Raw genomic sequence first — 15114 nt, forward strand, 5'->3', positions numbered from 1 at the left:
ATGATTTAGGTGACTATTAGGTGCAAGATACAAAAAAAAAAAAATTAGCCTTTTAAAGTACAAATTGTTTCTTAAGTCTTATAATCTTTTCACTATTTTGTTTTCCATCTCCCCTCTGGCTTCCATCAATTTTGATTAGTTGAAAAACATTTTTTTTTTTCTAGTTGTTACCCTTAGGAAAACAATGTATTGTCTCAAAGCCAATGTTCTTTATTCTGTAGATTTGACCAAGTGTCAAACTTCCGCCTGGATTCAAAATACAGCATAACCTATTTTCAGATGGTATTCAGACCACAGCTTCCATGGCTACATATTTACTCTATTCTGCTGACAAGAGTGGAAAACTGATTTTAATCATAGAGTTTAATAGATATGACATCGAGGTTACATGGAAAGTAGATTTATATAGTAACTAAAGGTTATTTAGTCTCTGCCTTGTGACATATCATCAAACTGGAAGAGGCCGACAGTCACAGATTATCCTGACTTTCTTTCCTGTATTTTCACTAATCTTTGTCCCAGATCCACTAGTTCATCATGGCAGCCTGGGAAGCCCAATTCCGATATGTCACTTTTCTGTGTAAAAACCTTCACAGTCTCCCCATGCCTATTAGAAGAAAAACAGTTCAGATTCTTTAGCTTAAGTAAAGTCCCTTATGACCTGTCCCTAAAATATCCTCTTCTCTTACCATTATCGATTATGTAACTTTTATGGAGACCACATTTGAATGCCTGTGTGGCCAGAACTTGACTATCATCTGCTCTTTTTTCCTCATACTACTATGTAATGAGCTCCTCTCTGCTTGTGTGTTAATAGTCTTTCTCATTTTCTAAGTGGAGCTTAAGCATCACTTCCTTCAAGGAGAGCCCACTGACAGGAACATCTCCTTTCCCAGAATACAAGTGATTCTTCGTTTGTAATATTTATCACATTATACCTTGGATTGTACCTATATGTCAGCAGCCTCATACTGTGTCCTAGATTATAAATTCCTTGGAAGCTGAACTTTGCCTTATGTATATCTGCAGCCCCCTCAGTGCCAAATACAGTACCTGACCCATGGTAATTACTTATTAACTGTTTAATCATTATTCATCATCCATGCTATAAAAAAGAAAAATACCTAAAATAAGAAGACAGTACTTCTTCCGAGGAGTAAACATGTTTCTATTGTAAGGAGGTAAGAAAACAAAACAAAAGGTAGTGTTTGTTTTTGATGGTCTTTAGATTTATTCAGGCATTTGAACACAAATGCTTTTTCCAATAGTGGCTTGATAAATTCCAGAGCCAGAGTAGCATATGCTGGCTGCAGAGGAGTTACGCTTTTCCTAAGCCATTTGTTCTGTCATCCTGTGCAGGCTTCATTGATGTTCAACAACATTCTTTTCAACAAAAACTAACAATATGTGAGCTGTAGGAGGTTGAAGCTAAATCCCATCCATTCTAGATTTTTTTCAGTTCTCCATTTTACTTAAAGAAAATTCAGTGGAAGAGATGTTGTTTATACTTTTGAGGGTAGCACTATGTCACTATTGTAGCAAATAATATGTAACAGTGAATTACTATTATGTCACTTTAAAGAAAATCTGGGTTTTCTAGCTGATAAAGGGTATGATTTGCCTTTTAGTATTTATTTTTATTTTTTTGCTTTTACGCATATTTATAGTAGCTTTACTTTGAATTATAAATTTCTCAGAAACACCTGGGACACTTTATTTAAAAAGTCAATTACAGGGGGTAATGGCGTGGTGGCAAAAATCACCAGAATATTTACCAGGAGACTAGTAAATGCTGTTTCCTCTATCATTTAACCAACCTGAACTCTTAAAAGGGTAAAACAAGAGACTGTCCTTAGATTGTTTCTAAGATCTTTATATTTAAACAAAATCAATTCTGTGACAATGATTTCTGTTTCCTTGTCAAAATATATTATCACTCAATTAGGAATAAATAAAAATTAAAATAATGTTTTAAGAATTTTTACTACTTGGGATGATTAAAGGGGCTTTTTGTGCATCATGCAATCCTCAAAATAACCCTATGAAGTAAATTCATCATTATCCCATTTACAGATTACAAACACAGAAACACAGTCTAATATACCTATGTTCCCATTTGGACAAATATGAGAACTCATAGTCTAGTTCCAGAGTCAAAAGGGCTCCAAAGCTTTGCTACGCAAAGTGTAGTCAACCACTTAGCAGCATCAACATCTTCCTGGAAGTTCATTAGAATTAAAGAATCTCCACCTCTGTCTCCCTAGACCTACTCCCCAGGTAATTCATAATTATATCAAAGTTTGACATGTACTCGTCTAAAGCACCGTATTCCCTCACCCCGTCCCTCTATGCTACACCGCCTTCTAATCGAATACTATTCAAAGAATGCACACCAGAAATAGTTTGGCGTTGAAATTACATATTCCCCCAAACTCAAGATAACTTTGTACTGCATCAACTAATGGGAACAAATCACCATGAAAATAATTTTCAGACTCTTGCCAGTACTAGTTGGAGAGTGGTATTTTTTAATTTTGTTGTGATTAGAGGTGTCCTCAGTAATTCAATTAAAAATCAAGATTCCAGTGAATTCTCTCCATTCATTGAGATAAACCATCATAATGTTTTCTTCATGAGTCAGCTCAAAGAAAGCATATATTGTCTTTCATAAGATAGGATACATTTTAAACAAGGAATAAGGAAAAAAAATGTTTCACTTTTCTGCTTTGCATTAAAATGTTTCCCTTTTCAGTAAAATATTAAAAATAAAATGTACATACCCAATATGCTACTGTTAAATAACTACTAAAAACTATATTTAGTATATGATCTCACTTCTTCAAAAATACCTATACCCTTGCAAAAATCTGATGGTTTATTTCATTAAAGGGAATCGTATTTTAATCGTGAATGTATTTCTTTAAACAACCAATTATCATTATTTGAGTAGCAAGTTAAGATACACTTACCAATAGTACACCAGAAATATCTCCATATAGAAGAGATTTATATACTAGATTTTATTAAATTTCTTCTGAGAACTTAAAATCAATGTTCATATTTGGTGTCTTCAAAAAGAGGATCAAATCAATCAGTAGAGGCCGGCCTCTAAAATCACTGCTTTGCAAAGCATTGTCAAGCTAAATCTCTGACCAAACATTTTAGTTTATATATATATATATATTATAAAGGTTATTTTCTAATTACTAGGTACTTTGTATTGAAATCCTCAGATTAAATTCATCTCTGCCAAATATTCTAGGACAAATTATTCATAACTTTGATACACATATATATATTTATAGATATAGAAATATATATATTAATAGTTACATAATTTTTCATTGTCTCGAAAATAGCTATACTTTTCAATATTTTCCAGAGGAACTATGTCTAATGAACAAATTAGAACATCCATAATATTTTTTTACTGAAAGTTGCTAATAGCCTTAAATTAAATACTTTAACAAATCTGAAAGATGTTGGAAGAGGGTGTTGTCCAAGACCAGAATATGTAAAAATGATCTATTCAAATATTCAGGTGTCCAGATGTCACAAGCTCGAGCAATGACTTTAAATTTCTTTGATGTGCTTTGCTGATCTTGTGTATTTCATCATGGAAGCTGCACAAATAGATGGGAAGAATAAAGTCTACAGACATAAATACAATATAAAGCATGCAAAAGGTGGAAAAGAGTATCCTATTGAGCTTTAAAAGAAAAATGAGGTTCAACTTCATTTGCTTTTTTTAAAAGATGTTCTTGACTAAATGAGTGGGGCATTAATGGCTGGTGTAAGAATGTTGCCATTACCTTTAGCCATGAACTTGTGTGGCCTTCCCCTCTATTTCTTACCAAAGTTCTCTATCTCTAAATCTTGTTATCTGAAAAACAATATTGAAGAAACTTAAATCCATCCCCTAAATCATCTGTGGATTTTTGAATGACCCAAGGCTGTTGAAATGGATCATTAATATGAATAAATTAGTTAAAATAAAAAAAGATAAAGAATCCAATGTAAAAGAATGGATTAAAGATACAAACAGGCAATTCATATGCAAACATCTGCAGACACACATGCACACACACAGAGGCCGGAATATGACTCAGCCATAAAAAAGAATGAAATCTTAACCGTTTGCAACAACATGGATGGACCTAGAGGGTATGATGCTAAGGGAAATAAGTCAGAGAAAGACAAATACCATATGATGTCACTTATATGTGGAATCTAAAGAACAGAATAAACAAAACAAAATGAGACTCAGACACAGAACAAACTGATGGATGCTAGATGGCAGGGTGAAACCTATTAAGGGATTAAGAAGTACAAGTTAGCAATTGCAAAATAGTCACTGGATGTAAATAAAGTACAGCATAGGGAATATAATTAATAATATTGTAATAACTAAATATAGTGCCAGAAAAAAATGGATTAAAGATATGAATAGGCAATTTATATGCAAACACACACACACTTACACACAGCTTAAAATAACCAAAAACAATTACTTAAGGAAAATCAGACAAAAAATTTGTGAAATCAATTTTTATCTCAGCTTAGAAAAAGTTGTAAAATTTAATATAGACAATATATTTTAAGTATGGATGGAAAGGAGAACCCTCATACATTTTTGTTGGGAGCATAAATTGTTATTCTTTGGAAGATATCTTAGTGGCACCTAATAATTTTATTTATTTATTTATTTATTTTTATTTTAAAAAAACTTTTTTATTGGGGAAGAGGAGCAGGACTTTATTGGGGAACAGTGTGTACTTCCAGGACTTTTTTCCAAGTCAAGTTGTTGTCCTTTCACTTTTAGTGTGGAGGGCGCAGCTCAGCTCCAGGTCCAGTTGCCGTTGCTAGTTGCAGAGTGTGCAGCCCACCATCCCTTGCAGGAGTCGAACCAGCAACCATGTGGTTGAGAGCCCACTGGCCCATGTGGGAATCGAACCAGCAGTCTTTGGAGTTAGGAGCATGGAGCTCCAACGGCCTGAGCCACCGGGCCAGCCCTAATAAAATTTTAAATGTACATATACTTTGAGCCAGCAATTTCACTTCCAAACATCCATTCTATAAATACTAACAAACGTGTTCAATATTATAAATCATTGATGCTTACAAGTAACATATAAAAACTGGGATGAATAAAATAAATCTATATGTAATGATATTTGCAAAAATATATCTAAGACATTTCACTTAACCAAAAAAGCTATCAAATAGAATGATTCCACTGCTACTAAAGTTACTATTTATACTTATATATTCTCTATATAGGAGTATATACTTGATTATGCTTTTAAAAATTCTTGAAAAAAGCACAAGAAATTTAAAAGTGCTTATATCTGGAGAGTGGGACTGCTGGTGTCACACAGGAGAGGACTTTGTTTCTTACTCAATACCTCTGTATTGCCTAGTTTAATATTATTTTTTGAAACAACCATGCATTTGGAATATAAGAAAACATGACAAAATAACGATAACTTACAAACAAGTCATGTCACATCAACCCCCATCACTGTCTCCCTTATTAAATCCTTCAATGACACTGTAGTACCATGAAGATAAAAACTCTTAGAAATCAGTAAGAAAAGATGAATAATTCAATAGAAACTAAAGGGAGCAATGAACAGGAATAAACAGTTACTGAAATTAAAATAGAAATGGATAATAAATGCAAATATATTTACAATCACTCTCGTGTTTTAAAATGAAATAAAAGAACAGCAGCAAGGCTTGGCATGGTCTGAAAGGCGCACTTTCATAGCGACCTGGGCAGGTCCTCTGTTACAGATGCATCCAAATTCATTGCAACTGGTTATTGGCCTTCCTTGTCCATACATTGTGGATTTTTTTAGATCATGGAACGTAATTTTGTTTTACTTTTGTTTTTATTTCTTATCTGCTCCGGTACTTCCTATAGATATAGCTGGCACACAGCAGAATAGTTAATAAATTATAGTGAATCGATAAATGAATGTCATATTTCAAACTGCACAGATAAATGGCAAAAAGGAAAGACATGCTTCTTTGAGAGAATGTTATTGAGAGCTAAAATAGCCACAGTCATTTCAGATTCTCATGTATTAAATACTTCATGTTTTAGGAAGTCAAAAGTTACTGATCCTTGCTTGGCGTTCCAAGAGTTCTTATTTTATAGACATAATAATTAAATATTTGTATTATGATTTGTACATTTCTTTCTCCATTAGGTTGTGAAGTCACTAAAAGGTTAGATTTTACTCATTTATAAATCCCTAATGTCTAGTAATAAAACTTCCAAACAGACACTCATTGATATTTGCTAAGTCGAAAATGAATAGTACAAAAACTCTTTTTAATTAAAGGGGACGGCAGCAGAATTAATCAAATGTTATTTAACTCAATGGATCAGCAGTACATTAACTTTAGATCAATGTTATGATACAGAATAGTTTTATGTATTATCGTGAATGTATATTTATGGTACTTTAAGATATTGTATTTAAGGTATGGTACTGAAAGTACACTAATTATATATTCAATCTGCAATGTTTCATATATCTATATATCCCCATTTTATGAAACTGAGAGTCTATTTTACTTTTATAATGATTAGAAGTTTATAGCTTCTTGGTCTTTAATAATATAACATAATATTGGTGAGAACTATAATTTATTTGATGACAAATTCTTAATATCATAAACTTGAATTTTATATTGGTCTGTGGTAGAACAAGTTCTTTTGCCAATTCATTTCATAATTTGGTTTCAAGGAATCTATCAAAGCAAAAAGAGAGTGTTACTAGACCCAGCAATAACAATAAATATTTATATAGCTATTATTAGAGGACAGAGTTTCTTTCACATACTTGACGTCTACGATTATATCATCTTCATTTTACAAATGTGGAAACTGAGTCACAAAGAGATTTAGTAACTAGGCAAAGTTCATAGACCTAGAAATTGGCAGAATTCAAATTTGAATGTAAGCTGTTTGGCTCCAAAGACCATACTCTTAACCACAGCACAAGATTTTCTCCTCAAAAATCTAAATAGCAGAGTTCTTATGATGGCAGAAATACATGGGTATTATATAATATTCTAAGTTTGCAACATGAGGTGTGTCATTGCATGTATATGTGTGCATACGTATATATACATATATACATGTGTGTATATATATATGTGTGTATATATATATACATATATATATATATATATACACATACACATACAGACACACACACACACACACACACACACATACACCGGGGGTGCCAAAAAATGCATACACATTTTAAGAGATGTTACCTATGTATTACTTCTTGAAGTTGAATTGAATTACATAGTAATATGTAGTGTGATGTTCGCTCAAAGATGGCGTTAATCAAATGAATGCTAGTGTCACTCTACCATTTTACAATTGTAATGCAGTTTTTCCTTTCTTAAAATGTTTGTGCCTGTTTTTGGCACTCTCTGCTATATACACACATGTCCATAAACAGAAACATAGATGATTAGGATTTCCATCTCACACACACACACACACACACACACACACACACACACACAGAGAGAGAGAGAGAGGGAGGAAGGAGACAGGAGGAGGGGATGGGGAATGGGGCCACCTTGTGTGCCACTGTACTTTAGGAAAGGCAACAGCTTTGTTCCAGGGCATCATCATCACAGACTTTGTTTATTTTCTTTTGTTTTGTGTGTTTCCTATTAAAATCAAGACAGAATGCTAGATTATAGAAAGCAATAAATGTGCCCACTACTTCCTTGCTGTCTGGTCACTGGCATCACCTGGGCACTTGTTACCAATGCAGACTCTCAGGTAACACTCCAGACCAATTGAAGCAGAATATTTATTCAAACCAGAGCCCAGTGTCCAGAGACATTTCCCCATGGGTATCTTCTACGTCCTGTTTTCTGAGCAGAGTCATTGATAAATTTTGTTTTCAAGGACATTTGCATAGCAAGCAGTCTTGGGAGGCAAAGATGGTAGCTCCCTCTAGAGTAGGGGGGTAAATAGGTTTGCTGTGAGGTTAATAAATATGATAATCTCTCTCTCTCTGGGACAAAGGTGGAGGAGGTTGGTTTGCAACTCTTGCAAAGATTAAGGTTTCCTACAGTCCAGATTCCTCAGCAGTGATGCAAAGCCACAGGAGGCGCAGCCTCCCCAGGGGCCACTCTGCATTGGCCCACGGGATGTGAGGAGCAAGGAAAACCTATGTGAACGTGAGCCTCATGCTGCCTGCTGTGCCATGAGTAAGAAATCCTTTTGTCTCAGGACCATGAGCCTCATGTCTTCTACTAGCATAAATGAAAGTGTGGGAGACTGACTTATTTGCTTGAAAATAAAGCCCCTCCCCAAGAATGCCTGACCTGCTGACCAGGTTAACCTCATAAAGTTTTCAAACGTGTCATGTACAAATTTATGGACTTTCAAGATAAGTACTAAAACTGCATTTTCCTTTCTTTTCCTTTTCCTATTCAGTTGCATCAGAAAATAGGAAGGTAGGAAGTTTTCCGTGGCTTCAGTTATTAACTATTTAAACTAGATCAGTTCAAGGCTTTCCTTCCCTGCCTTCTCCCGAGGGTGATATTTAAATTCTAGCACCTTAGGCACTGGCACAGATTCTGGTGGGGAGGATTTAGGAAAAAGGAGTAAATTCTTCAGCAGTGCTATTTTAAAGACTTATTGATAAGATTCATTTAGATAAAGTATGTAAAATACAAGCATTGTGCCTGACGCATAAGACATGTCACTTAAAGAGAAATATCTTTTCTTGTCTTTTTTTTTTAACTTCAGTTGTTATTAATTGGTATTTAGAAAGAAACTTAAAAAAAAAAAAATTCCTTTTATATTCCTGATTCCACACTTGTATGGGTAGCTCCGCCACTACTCTCTACCTCTCTGGAAGTTCCTCAGAAGGAACCTTTTGATTTTCCTTCCTGGCCCTGACTCGTTCCTCCTGAGAGGAGGACATCCGCGAAAAGGATGGCGGGTTCGGAGCCTCACTTCCATTAGTGCATGATTGTGGGTAGAGCAGAGTCACTGAGATGGAGGTGACTTCTTGGAAGAGGCTCCTCTTTTGGGTTTCTGCTCCCTACTGGTTTCTGTCTCCTACTGGTTCCCTCACAGATCACAGTCAAGACACTTCTCTGCTTCCCAATTCCTGCTTGTAACTCGGCAGGTTCTTCCCCCCTTGGAGAGAATCACATCTTTCTGAAAAGGTAAGATCAATTCAAGGCGGAAAACGGTTCCAACAGCATTACCCAATCCCTCTTTACCAGTAATAATTATATTACTAACTTATTTAGATCCTAGATCCTCATTGGGCTCTGTGTCTGTTGAGGAGGTATGGTTTATTATCACCCCAAATTCTCTATCGTATTATGAGTTTATTATTATTGTTGTTATTACTAATATTGTATCCTCATGATAATCCAGGAAGTTAATTACTTACTAAAAAATTAGAAGGGATCACAGATTGAGAAAGGAGTATAACTGAGAAACACTAAAACATATTTTATTTATCTTTGCTAAAAATGCTAAGGGATATTTCCTGTGAGAAGATGAAGCACACTTTCTAATTCTCTTATGTGACAAAGTTCCAAGGTAAGTCAAGCAGCTGCTGTCTAAAATTCCTACAAGGGGAATTTATAGCCTCACTAGTTTATCCTGAGAACAGATTTCAGATAAACTCCCAGGCACAGGAACCAAAGAGGAGAAAGAAAATGCTGGTTGGGAAAATAGATGTCAGAGGTTCACAGAAAAGAATGCAGCTGTCACAATGATGGTGGGCAATAGCCACAAAGGGTCAGTAAGGCCAGGGATGAGTGTGGGGCACACAAAGAAAGAATCTTACCCTCTACAGACCAGAAAGATGGTAATGTTAGCATCTCCACTTGGGAGGAGAGGGAATACGTTCAAGACTAAACGCTATGGAAAAGCAGCATTGGTGCAGGGTGTTGGGAAAGGAATATCCTGAGACCTGAATGTTAGATGCTCATGTGATGTTCACAAGCTTTGTCTGTATGTAACTCACCATTTTCTCATCTTTAAAACATTGAGGAGGTAGACTCGATTATTTCTCAGGTTTTATCCAGCTCTGGCATTCTACAATTTTATGAAGAAGTTGATACTTTTAAATCTAAGTGGTTACCTTCGGCAATAGAGTGAAAGAGAGTCTATAAATCCAAATAATCTACTGGGGTAAAATTAAGTGAGAACTGAAAGTACACCAATGTGGCTCCTAAAATTCTCTCTTCTTGTGACAAACAATGGCTGGGAGCTCAGGGGATTTCTGTGAGTTGGGAAGTAGGAAAAAAAAAAAGGAGAAAGATTCCAAAGCAATAATAATAATAATAATAACAATAATAATAACAATAATAATAATAATAATGAAAGAGAACTCATGTGGTTTTATAAAATAATCCACACACTTTTCAATATTTTCTACCAACAGGGAATCTTTACATCTATTTAGAGCACAGTGAAAAAAAGGGGGCTCTGGAGGATGGAGGTACTATAACCATTAACTAACATAACAGTACTAGTGAAAATTGGTATGAGCTCCTGAAGCAACTATGAATATGGAAAAGAGTTCAGTGTTCACAAGTAGCCAGATTGTTTCTAAGGTGAATTTTTTAACTCTCTCGAAAGTCTCAATCTACAAAAACGTTCACCATCAGATCACAGTAGAATAGCAACAACAACAAAAAGTCTTCCACTCTAACTCAAGTTTCTCCTAGAAAAGGTGAGAGGTGGAACATATTTTCACTTTCTCTAAGGTGACAAGATTCTTCGATGGAAATATCAAGAGAAGCCTATCAGAAGGTCTGTCAAGAATATTTACAGACTGAGCAGCTTGCCCTAAATATAAAGTGAAATAAAATAACTTCTTGAGTTTCTTTAAACAGCAAAGGAAACTCATGATTGGGCATGCCCTTGCTTCCTGCAAACCCGTAGGTTTATCTTTAGACCCCAAAGCAATTCTATATTAAAATTTGAACTATATTAAAATCTTATGTTAGTATAGTAAACTGAGACTGTGGACTGTGAGAGCTAAGAGATACATCTGTTCATTATCCCCATTTGCTGAAATGCAAATTCTTGTTTGTACCTTTCTCTGGCACATACTATTTAATTTTGCAAAACACACACACACACACACTGAATAAAACCATGCAATGGTGCACATTTGCTTCCCTTCTGGGCATGGGATTCCAAGTTTCTTTAGATAAAAAGCGTTAAATTGTTACTTGCTTATGCATACATTCAAAGCTACATATTGCAACTGCTCAGTAATTAAGTGACAGAGACACAACAATACCTGGATGAGCAAGTCCACTTGGTTGCAGACATCTATCTTGTGCCATCCCTACTGACGAACAGGCAGAGCTCAGAGGCCCATCTACATTCACTTTTGAATGCATTTCTTGCTCAGAAGTCCTTTCCCTAAAATTTGTTTTAAAACAGGCAGTTATTTTAACTTGATTACGGATAGGGTATTTTTTACGGTTAGTATTCTGAGTCCCTTACTAACGTTCACAAGCATGCTCATTTACCAGAGATAATTATGTGTGATTTTCTCCTTTAATGAAAGATAAATCATTTGGCAGTCTTGTGTCACATATTTTTCTAGTTCAATACAATTCATTGTTTGGTGGTGCGTGCTTTATTCTTGCACTGGTTAGTGTGTAGAATGAAAGAGTTTTCTTTAGATTGATTGTGCTGGTTTTCTGTAAGGCACTGCCGTTCATACCAGGTTTGTAAAAGACCATTAAAGGCTGATATTACATTAGGTTCTGCTCATAATGATGTAGCTCTTTGTTTACCCCTGACATAATTTGCTGTAGTGGCAAAGCTTCATCGAATTGGGACAAAAGGAACAGTAAGTACATTACTGAGAATCTAAATAGAATGGACAAGCTTTGACCGGCTCTCGTTTTCATTGTATTTCCCTGAATTAATGCAGGAGCCATATTACCAGCCCTCAGTTTGGAAGAGCAATGCTTTTTTTGTTTTATTGTATGGGATGGCACATATGTGTGTGTTTGATATTTTAAAGGTAAGGCTCATATAGGAAAATGCAGAAATATGGGGCTCTACATTTCTTATAGTCCCTATCCTAAACTCCCAATTACATCTGGATCCAGACTAGATTCTCCAAACTAAAGAAACATTTGTGTTGTCTCAAGAGAGAAAGGTTGAGCTAAAAGATAGAAAGAAGTTTATCCTGCAATCTGTTTTCTCTCTGTACCAGTGCTGTCCAAAAGAACTTCCCATGATGAGGGAAATATTCTCGATCTGCATTGTCCAATATGGTAGCTTCTAGCCTCTTGTGGCTACTGAGAGCATGAAATATGGCTAGCATTACAAAAACAGCTGGATTTTTATGTTGTATAATTTTGATGTATATTAATTTAAATGTAAATAGCCATATGTGGCTAGTGGCTACTGTACTGGACAGTGCAGCTTTATACTAATCCGTAAGGTAGGAGCAAATGTACCAGTTTGCCCAACTGCAAGGGACATTAGGTACCTTGCTTTCTAGGCGCACTAGTCCTGAGGTTGTACATGCACAATTGGCAGGTCTACATGCTGCTCTGTGGAACAGTTATGTACTTGAATGGAAAGGGGAAGATGTCTCATTGTCCTCCTCCATCAGGAAATTGGGACCAAATTAATTTGGCAGACAGCCAACACCTCGGAAAATATTTAAATCTTCCCACTTCACGCTATCAGGAAAACCAAGTTATGTGTGGAATTCTTCACTATTACTGCATCACTTCCTTATGCCATCTCTTCCTTTGAGTATGTGCGTTTAAATCACACTTTGACTGTAGTGGAGTTCCTACGAGTAGGGTGGGAGGAAAGAGTGCTTCCCCAGCAATCGGTTCTATTTTAAAGACAGAGATATTTACAAAATGCAAACTGTACTCATATCCAATTTCATAATCACATCTTTACTTGGATGCCTATGAGGTACGTCAGAATGCCTACTCTGACATGATATAGTGCACAAATTATAATATGATCCAGTATTTAATTTCTCCTCAAACCCATTCTTCCAGTCTTCTCCATCTCAGCCTACATCACCACCATCCACCCACTTGCACAGCAACAAAACAAGGTTGTTTTTCTCTCCATCTTCTTTCCCCCCACATTTGATATCTAATCCCTCAGGAAGTCTTATTTACTTTACCTTCACAATCTGTATTGAATCCGATCCTCCTTGACAACCCCTATCATCCCTTGCCTGATTTATTGAAACAGCCTTCTTATTCTCTTCATCTATCTTTATGTCCTCCTGTACTTGCCATAATCTCTTAACCACACTTTATGGTGGGAAGACACTAATAAATGTTCCAGGTGAGGCCTCCAGATCTAAGCCCCGACTACCTTTCTTAACTCGTATCAACACATGTCCTATCATGGTACCTCTTCCACAGCCTTCTTGCCGTTCCTCAAACACACTAAGCTCACACGTTCCTTGCAGCCTTTCACGTACTCTTTACAGACTAGAATAGTCTTCCCTACATCTTCTCATATCTTACTCCATAACTTTGGTTTACTGATCACCAACTCCTGTCATTGTGTATCTTCTTATGTTACTTAATCTTCCTCATAGCATATGTTATTACATGAAATTATATCATTTCATTTTTTTTCTTAGCTTTTCCTATGAGGCTGTATGTTCCCATGAAGTAAAAGATCTCATATGTCTTATATACAGATCTCATCTCAGTACATAGAACAGTACTCAGCATTTAAGGTGGTTAAATATTTGTTGAACACATTAATGAAAGTTGATGATGTTGCTCATCCAAACACATATACACAGTGAAACATTCAGAAACACACATGCCACATAAAGAGACGCAGACTCACACACCTTAAAACTTTCAGTGGCTTTTCCTTCTTTTGTGATAAAGAAAAAAGACCTTTAATCTTTTTTTAAACCAGTAACAAGATTTTACACAGTATGGTTTCAATCTCTCTCTCTCTAACATCATCTCAAACCACACTCCCCCTTCAGTCTCTTCACTCTAGCCACACAACCTTCTTTGCATCCCTTATATTCAATACATTCCTTCACATGAAAATAGTTTGGGTATATTTAGGGCTCTGACAACTCCTCTCTTTCCTCTTGTCCAACTTAATTCCCACTGATCATGCACATAATAGAACAAGAATCTTTTCCACATGGAAACATTTGCTCAACTCCCTAAATAGGTCAGATCTTCCTATTTAAGCTTGAGACTCCCATAAACGAATAAATGGATGAATGACATGAAATGTCAATGATGTTGCTAATGATTATTGAGCTTCTGAGCACATCTGAGTATTGAAACTTTATATTTACTTGCTGCTGTGATTATTTCAAAGTAATTAAAACTCAAGCATAGTTACCCATTATTCACATGTCCCCAACTGCAAGGGATGTAGGCAGGGAGATGGAACAGACCAGCAGGCTCTGCAGCTTTTCATCACCATAATGGTGACACAGATAAAGTTGACATTGCAGAAGTTACCAGAGCTTCTATTTACTTAGTGATATTTACTGTGTTCCCCCAGGACAGCCAGTAACATCATTTACTTCAGATAAGGTAGGTTTGACAATGCACTGAACATTAGAAGGAAAAGAGCCTGGATAAAATGAAAACAACACTATGTCCTGGCGAGAGGAAGAGACAGATGGGCTATATATAAATGGGAATTCATTATACATCAGGAAATGACTACAACAAGGATTGGCATGGTGTGTACTATGTCATTTTCATGAGCATATTTCCTAAATATCATTTACAAAAAGAATACAAGTGAGAAGGTTATAAGAAAAAAACATTTAAAGGTACATACTGAAATGTGAGAGTCTAGAAGAATTCCTGGAGTACCAATTAGTTAAATAGGTGCTTATTCACTCATTTGAAAAGAGAGAAGCATGTCTCTATATGTTCAGAAACTGTCAGATCATTGAGCAACTAACTGGCAAGTCATTGAACAAAATCCTCCAGGTACCCACATTGGGTTCCCTGTCTGAGCGGGATTCAGAGCTCTTGGAGAGTTTAGGGGGGCGGAGGACACAAACTCACAATATCCAAGGTGTTCACGGG

The sequence above is a fragment of the Rhinolophus ferrumequinum genome, chromosome 7, assembly GCF_004115265.2.
Source record: "Rhinolophus ferrumequinum isolate MPI-CBG mRhiFer1 chromosome 7, mRhiFer1_v1.p, whole genome shotgun sequence".
Classification (NCBI taxonomy): Eukaryota; Metazoa; Chordata; class Mammalia; order Chiroptera; family Rhinolophidae; genus Rhinolophus; species Rhinolophus ferrumequinum.